This window comes from Chinchilla lanigera, unplaced genomic scaffold (assembly GCF_000276665.1).
Source record: "Chinchilla lanigera isolate Chin_1 unplaced genomic scaffold, ChiLan1.0 scaffold00008, whole genome shotgun sequence".
NCBI lineage: Eukaryota > Metazoa > Chordata > Mammalia > Rodentia > Chinchillidae > Chinchilla > Chinchilla lanigera.
The window spans coordinates 16,183,997-16,193,124 of NW_004955409.1; positions in this window are offsets into that span (position 1 = coordinate 16,183,997).

Sequence of the window (9,128 nt, forward strand, 5' to 3'; positions counted from 1 at the left end):
TGAGAGCTTGGGTAAATTTTTTCAAGCCCAAAAAGAAAATAACTGCCAACCCAGACCACTCCATCCTACAAAAGTATCCTTCAAAATTAATGAAGAAATAAAGACCTTCCATGATAAAGAAAATCTAAAACACCACATGACCACCAAACCAGCACTGCAGAAAATACTCAAGGAAATCCTAAGCAGAGACAAGGTCAGCATGACCAAAGAGCCCATGCCCCAGCTGAGAAAGTAAATGAAAGGAAAATAGGAAATCAAGTACTAAAAAAAATAATGACAGGAGTAAGTAAATACCTTTCAATAATTACACTCAATGTTGATAGTATTAATTGTCCAATCAAAAGACACAGACTAGCAGAGTGGATCAAAAAAGAAAATCCAACTATATATTACCCATAAGAGACTCACTTCATTCACTAGGAAACTTGACTCCAAGCCAAAATTGATCAGAAAAGACAAAGAATGTTGCCAGATATTGGTTAAAGAAACTACACCAAGAATAGATAAAAATTATAAATATAAATGTTGGCACACTGTGTTTCATAAAAAAATATTTGCTGTAAAAGGACACATATAAAGCAATACTGTCATAGTGAGAAATTTTTGTACCTCATTCTCACTAACAGACAGGTCAACCAGACAAATTTAAAAAAAGAAAAAAAAATCAGTGCTAACCCGCAGCACAAAACAAATGGGTCTAACAGATACCTAGACTGCTCCATTCAACAACAGAAGAATATGTATTCTTCTCAGCAGCTCATGGAACTCTCTCCAAAACAGACCATGTTTTATACCATATATCATGGCTCAATAATCCAAAAAAAGAAATAATTTCTTGTGTTATTTCAGATCACAATAGGATAAAACTAAAAATCAACTATAAAAGGAACAATAGGAACTTCACAAACATATGGAGATTAAATAATATACTTTTGAATGACTGATGGAGCATAGAGGAAAGCAGGCATGAAGATCCTAGAATCAAATGACAATGCAAATATTGTGTACCAGGGAGACAAAGTAGTGCTAAAAGGAAAGTTTATACTGATGAACTCATATGTTAGAGAAATACAGTAATCCCCAAAATAATAACCTAATGATGTGTCTTATGGCCCTGAGAAAACAAGAAAAATTCAAACCCAAATGTAGTAGAATGAAATTATAGTGAGTGCAAACTAATAAAATAGAGATAACAATACAAAAGATGAGTAAGTCAAAGAGTTGATTCTTTGAAAGGATAAAAAGGATTGATGAATTCGTAGCCAAACTTAACCCAACAAGAAAGAGAAGGCTCATATCAATATACTTCCAAAGAAAGGCAAACAGATAGCATAGAAATCCAGAGGAATGTAAGAAACTCTTTTGAAAATTTATATTCCAATACACTGAAGAATATGAAAGAAATAAATAAATTCCAGGGCACATACAATGCACTAATATTGAAACAAAAGAATATAAAAACCTTAAACTGACCAATAACAGCCTTGAAATCAAGAACATAGTAAAAATTCTACTAACTAAAAAAATCATAGGATCCAAGGGATTCACTATTAGTTTTACCAGAATTTTAGAGAACTGGCACCGATACTTCTCAAACTTTTCCACGAAATTGAAAGGGAAGGAACGCTGCCAAATTGTTTCCATGGAGCCAGCATTCCCTTGTTACCAAAACTGGGTAAGGAGTTAACATAAAAGGGAAAACTGCAGGCCAATATTCTTCATGAAATAGATGCAAAAGTCCCAATAAGATGACTGCAAACAGAATTTAACAAATCAATAAAAAGACCATCAAGGGGTTGGGGATTTAGCTCAGCGGCAAAGCGCCTGCCTGGCAAGTGCAAGGTCGTGAGTTTCGTTCCCGGTACTGGAGAAAAACGAAAAGAAAAAAAAAAAAAAGACCATCAAATCAAATCAAAATGAGTCATAGGCCTACATATGAAAACAGAAACATTGAAATGCTAGAATTAATATCTTTTAAATAGCCATATTCTAGTAAAATACCAACAACGCTCATCGCAGAACTAGAAAAAAATAATTCTAAAATTAATAGGGAACCAGAAGAAACCCAGAATAGCCAAACTATTTCCAGGCAAAAATAGGGAAGCAGGCGGCATCACAATTCCCAGAATTTTTTATACTACAAATTATAGTAACAAAAGCAGCATATTAGCCCAATAATAGTCTTGCAGACCAGTGGAACAGAATAGAAGATACAGCACAATGCTTGCCCATATGAACTGATTAAGGGGGAAAAAGCATATACTGGAGAAAAGATTGCCTTTGAAACCATGTTGAAAAAACTGGCTCCCATATGTAGACAAATAAACTAAACCCATGTATCTCATCCTATAGTAAAATCAAGTCACAATGGATCATATACTTAGATATACAAACAGAAACTTTGAAAATGCTAGAAGATAACATATGGGAAACACTTGAAGTCATAGGCGCAGCCAAAGGACTTCCTGAACAGAGCACAAATAGCACAGGAAGTTAAGTGTCAACAAGTGGAACTGCATCAAATTAAAAACCTTCTGTACAGAAAAGGAAGTGATCGACAGATTCAAGACACAATGCACAGTATAGGAAATTTTATTCCAGCTGTTGTTCTATTAGAGAATGAATATTTAGAATACATAACGAAATAAAAAACTAATCAATCAAAAATAGGCAAATAAACTGAACATAAACTTCTCAAAAGAATAAATGCAATGGCCAATAAGTACACGAAAAATGTTTATCATCTTTCACTTCTAGGGAAATGCAAATCAAAACAACTCTGAAATTCTGTCTCACTTCTGTCAGAATGGTTATCATTGGAACAGTAAAAAGCAACAAATATTGGTGAGGACATGGGGAAAATGGAACCCCCCTTCACTGTGCATGAGAATGTAAACCAGTACAATGATTATGGAAACCAGTATGGAGATTCCTCAAAAAATCTAAAACTTTAAATTCCATTTGACCTGGCCATTCCTCTCCTGGGTATATTCCCAAAAGAGTTAAAGACTTTGTGTGATAATAATACATGCATGTCCATGTTTATAGCAGTATAATTCATAATAGGTAAGCTCTAGAAACAGCTTAGGTGCCCATCAGTGAAGACATTGATAAAAAATGTGGTGTATATATATGATGTAATTTTATTCAGCCGTAAACAAAAATAAAGTCTTGCCATGTGCAACAAAATTGATGGTTCTGGAGACCATATGTTATGTTAAATAAATCAGGCATAAAAGTTTACTTGTTGAAGGCTTCTCTTATATGAGAAACCCACAATGTAAATATATATCTGGAGACTTTCTGGAGAAGGAGAAGGGGGTCAATGGGAAGGGAAAAATAAGATTATTAATTTACAAATTATTAAAATTATTTATCTTAATAAAAATTGTTAATATATATAATGTAAATATCATCTAATGTAAACATATCAAAATAAAAAGGAAAAAGATTCAGTATCACACCACTTACCTGAATTTGTGTGACTTTCTATTTTTAAAAGCTCAACAGAACCCATACAAATTAAATATTAAATATTACTAAATTGATATTTTATGTTCAAATGCATGTGATTTTCTAATTCACTTAAGTTTGTACACACTCCAGCTAGCTTGTTTTTTGTTGTTGTTGTTGTTGTTGTTGTTTTCTGGTACCAGGAATCGAACTCACAATCTCGCGCTTGCCAGGCAGGCACTGTGCCGCTGAGCTAAATTCCCAGCCCCAACTCCAGCCAGCTTGTGATAAGACTCACATCTGTTTATTTTGCAAAATGTAACTGACATCCTTTCTGCTCTTTGCAATACTGATACTCCAACCCAAGCCCAATGAGTTGCACATAAACTGTGTCAGGTGTGCATCACAGCGATGCTGGAGGACTGTACATGTGCCACCCAAAATCTGGCATAACAGATAAGTACCATGATTCAAATTATTCAAATTAAAGCATTTCAATTTCACTTGGAAAACTTATGCTTAAATAAGAGTTCACATGAGCGTGTGAGTAGGAGATACCATCCAGATGCATTTATTCTTTCACACATGTCATCTGATTGCTTTTCTCTAAGACAACTATGGCCAGACCCCACCTCTCCCAATCATACTAATTCTAGAGGAATTCTACTAATTCACTTGGATGTGAATGTTTTTGTAAATTCGATGGTCCTACAGTAGAAGCTTCTAGAAGCCTATCAATAAGATAATATGAATAAACATTTAGGCAAAAAAGGTCAAGAAGAACTTGTCCATAGAGGTCCATGGGGCTATATAGCTAATGTAGGTAAAGCCCAGAGAATTCAAGGTAATATAGCAGTGCTCAGTGAATAGCAGTAGCGTAGGAATCTAGAGAGGAAGATTACATTGTCTGTTCTATCACACACTGGATAACCATGTGCAGTCATTTATTTCACAAAGTCTACAGCTTCTAAGCAATTCTACGGAAGGGAAATAAAATGTACATTCTTTAATGTTTGAGTGAGTTTTTCAAATTCTGTAAAATATGATTCATGGAAGATGAAAAACTAGCATGCCTCACTGTCTTTCTTCCCAAAATCAGCCTGGAAGAAACTATAGCTTCTGGGAGGAATTATGAATCCAAAGATACTAAAAAGGAGACAGATACTCTTGTGGAAAAACACCTTCTTACATAGCTTCATAATGAGAAGGAAAAGGAGGTTGTTGAGTAGCTTTAACACTGAATATAAAAGGGTCAGAAAAGTTGAAAAATTTATTGGAGAACAATTAAAGTTGTGTCCCTGTCCCTCCCTTGCATTACTTTGGTACAATTACTACTAAAATTTCCCCACAGGCACCGCTAGTAAGAACCTGGATTACTGACTGGAGGTTCCTACAGAGGTGTTATAAAGCAAAACCAAAAACTCAAAAAGGAATATGAAAGGTCTCTCCAACTATCCTCACATATTTGTTTATCAATTTTTATCACTTCAAACCCTCAGAGCCAGAAATAACAAACTGAGAATACATATTCTCTTAAGTATTACCTTTAAGAGTCTTAAGGCAAAACTTAGAACACAGGAATGACCTAGCAAAGTGGACTCATATGAAAATCAAGAAGAGTAGTTAGGTAATTTGGAACCATCCATCCTTGAATGAATAATCTGACTCTCCTTAAACTCATTAAGACCACATCTCGATACATACTGTGGACTACTCTTTGGACCTTTCAAAAATCATGGCAGGTGGATGTAAATATAAATAAATAAATAGTACAATGCCTTATAAAAGTAACTATAACCTTTTTGGAAATAGTTAGCATGGAGTAGAGTGATTAGAAAAGATGGACAAAAATTTGAAATAAGGAGGAACATACATAAGAAAAACTTAAAAATATATTACATACAAAAAGAATGAGATTACTAAAATCAAGAATTATTGGGCATAAAAATAATAGTTGAACAAAAAGAACACTACGGATGGGAAAAATAACATGGTAGATATAGTTATGGAAAGAATAAATCAACTTTATAATAACATTACTTTCTGGAAAAAGCAAGTAAGAATATCAAAGCAGAGGAAAGGCCTGACGGACTCTATCAGCAATGAAACAAGTGCTCTTTAAATTCAGACAGTTTAATAACATACACACAGTGAGACTGAGACTGACCAATGGTACTAGTTCCCTGAATCATTTGCTCTACAAGATGGCATTAGCAAAAGGGCTGTATAACTGCAATCCTAAGTACAAAGCTAATAAGTCATTCTAAATAAGCTTTTTCTGAAGCTAATGTTTTTATATAAATCCTTGTATAAATTAGGATGACCGAAGAAGATATTTCCTCTCAGTACAACCAGAGAGGTGATTAAATAACTATCTTACAGCAGCCTTCTTGGAAGATGAGAAGATGAAACAAAAAATGGTTTTTTAGCAGCTCTTCCCAAAATTGTAATATTCTTATGTTCCACAAGTATTTTAGTCAGCTTTTCATTGTGACCAAATACCTGAGAAAACAAACTTACTGGAGGAGACATTTATTTGGTTTACAGTTTCCAAGGTTTCAGTCCATGGTCAGCTGCTATATTGGTTTAGGCCTGTGGCAAGGTAGAAACAGCACAGCCGAAAGGCATGACGGAGGAAAACCGTTCACTTCATGGCAGCCAGGGAGCAGAAAGAAAGCCAAAAAGCCAGAGAGAAGTGAGCCCGGCAACATTCCGTTATGTGATTCTGGCACTCAAATATGACAGAATAATGGTATCCTCAGGAATTTCTGGTTTAGGATAGGATGTGATAGACTCATGGGAGGTTTAGACTTTTGCTATAAAAAAAAAGGAAAAAGACAGAAAATACACCAAAATCCAAAGATATCAGAGAGTCCCAAAAATAAGGGTTCCATGTATCAGAGTTCCATAAAGGGTTGAACTGTAAAGTAAATTCGTGGAAGCCAGTTGTATTGTTTCCCTGAAGGCATTCCTAGTCTAGACTCAGAAGTGAATTCTTCTGTGGTGCACCTTTTGCTCTCTCAGTCACTCAGTATTGGATAGTGCACACCCACAAAAGGACCAGTACTGAGACAGAAAGTTTCTTTGAAGACATAAAAAAAAATAACAAATTCACTTAAGTCAGTAGTGGTAAATTGTAAATCTGAGGAGCCTCAAATGCATGTCCATTGTACCCAACAACATAATATTTTCTACTTTATGGGGCTACTGGAGAGTTGGTGAGCTATGTCCAAAAAAAAATCTAAAATGTAGGCTAAATTGCACATAGTATTTAGGGAGAAAACCTAACTACTAGGAGAGGATCTGTCTCAGACATTTGACCATCAACTCCCTGAGGATATTTGGAAATTTTGAAGACACATGAGGCAGAAGATTAGAGAGAAAACCCCAGGTGGAAAAAAACCTAAATAATCCACAATCTTTCCCAGATACAGAGAAGATTTAACACGTTATTACCCGCACAATAGAGAAATGGGTACAATCAAAAGAAGGATTACATTTTCCTCAAATTGCAACTCATTTCCTAGCTCATTTCAATTACTAAATGAAATGTGATAATCACCACCTTGCTTCTCCAAAACAGAGTACAGAAACTCTCTGGTAAAAGATATTTGAACTTTTTATAGTTTTTTGATGCAAAGTGACTCACATGTAAGAGAAAAACTACATTTGTACAGGAAGAGCTGTATGACTGATAATCAAAAGACAAAAGCATCTCCAGAGAGACAGATCCTTTGCCAATGGGAAGAGGACAAAGAGACTGGAGGAGGGGAAGTGTAGGGGGAAAAAAAATATAAAACAAATTAAGATATGTTATGTACATGTACAAACTCCCCACGATAAATGTAGTTATTATGAATTGTAAACATATACTAATAAAAACTAAAAGATAAAATAATAAAATAAATGCATATTTTTTTAGAAAACATAAAAATAACAAAAAATTACATAGTAGAGGCCTACCAAGATAATCTGAATGCTTGGGTTAACCCTAAATTATCCAAAATAACATATTAATATCTTAAGGAAAAATAATAGAAAAGACACAAAGTAGGTCCAGAGATGATTTCACCTAAAACTTGGTGTCTGTCATATAAATCAGTTGGATAGTCTCAAACTAAAAGTGTATTTTCTGAAAATAAGAGTTCAACTTGTATGTTTAAAAGCAGAGTATAAGATTGGTCGCATGGAAGACATGGCCATAAATTATCCAAAATGAAACACAAAGAAAAAAAATGATATAACAAAGTATATGAACAATGTGGGGCACTTTCAAAAGCATTAAAATGTAAGTTTTATGATCAAAAAAGCAAAGCATGCAGTGAATGCCGCTGCACAGTGCCATCCAATGCAAAGGAAGGGATCCACCATACAAGGAACAGCATATCTTAGTAACAGTGTGTGAGAAGTTGCAACTTGTCTGGTGCGGTCAGTCAGTTGTGAGTTAGAGTTCAGGGGTGGGTCTTTAAATGTGCCACAAATCATGGATCATAAACTATGCATCAACATGAAATTTTATTTCAAAATGCAAAAGAAAATGCTGAAGAAACACATGAAATCTTAAAAGCAATTTACAGTGATGCTGCCGTGACCCTGAAGATGATTTACAAGTGGCTCGAGTGATTTGATAATGGTGGTGAATCACTTAAAGATGAGGAGAGATCCAACGTCCTTCCACATCAAAACCCCGAGATAACATTGAGAGTAAGTAAAATGATTTGACCAAACAACCAATTGACTATCAAGGAAATTTCTGAGGCTCTAAATGTATCTTCTGGTTCTCTTCAAAGCACTTTAACACCAGATTTGAACATGTAGCACTTGAATGTGAAATTTGTTCCATATATTGTGTCTATCACACAAAAACAATAGCACTTGTCAGTTTCATTAGAGTTGTTCTTTGGTGGCATTCCATTCTTTTTAAGAAATGTCACGAGGGAGATGAAACTTTGGTCTATGGTTATAATCCTGAGACCAAGATCAGAGGTCTCAATGGAAATCACCAGTTCTGCTTCTGTAGAAAAAAAGTGTGTCACTCAAGATCCAACATCAAGGTGATGTTAAATGCAGTTTTTTTTGTCTTGGTGGAATTGTAGGAGCTGAGATTGTCCACAGGTGATCCCTGGGTAAGGGCTTATTAGAGCATTTCACAAATGATGTACATAGAAAATGGCCTGAGAAAGGGGCAAATGGTTTCATCCTCCATCATGACAAAGCTCTGTTTCATACACAGCACTTTTGTCAAATAAGAACATAACACTGTGCCCTCAACAACCTTGTCCACCAGCTCTGGCACATGTGACTTCTGGCATTTTCCAAAACCAAAATGACCTTAAAAGGTAAGTGTTCTGAATCAATTATGGTAACAACAGTACAACTAAAAAAAATTCACAAAAATGGACTTCCAGAACTGCTTCAGAAAATGGCAAGAATAATAGGATAAGTGTGTTCAAAGCAAGGGGAGACATTTTGATGGAAATTAATGGTAATATCTCTTTTTCTGTAATCATTTTTAAATTTAAATCCTCACCATAGTTTTTTTTAATCACATCTGATATGTAAAAGCAAGACAGAAAAAATGGAGCACAAATAACATTTGAAAAGATGGTGAAGATTTTCTAGTAATGATGAAAAATTATTAATTGACAGTGACAGGTTAATAAAACTTAAGTAAA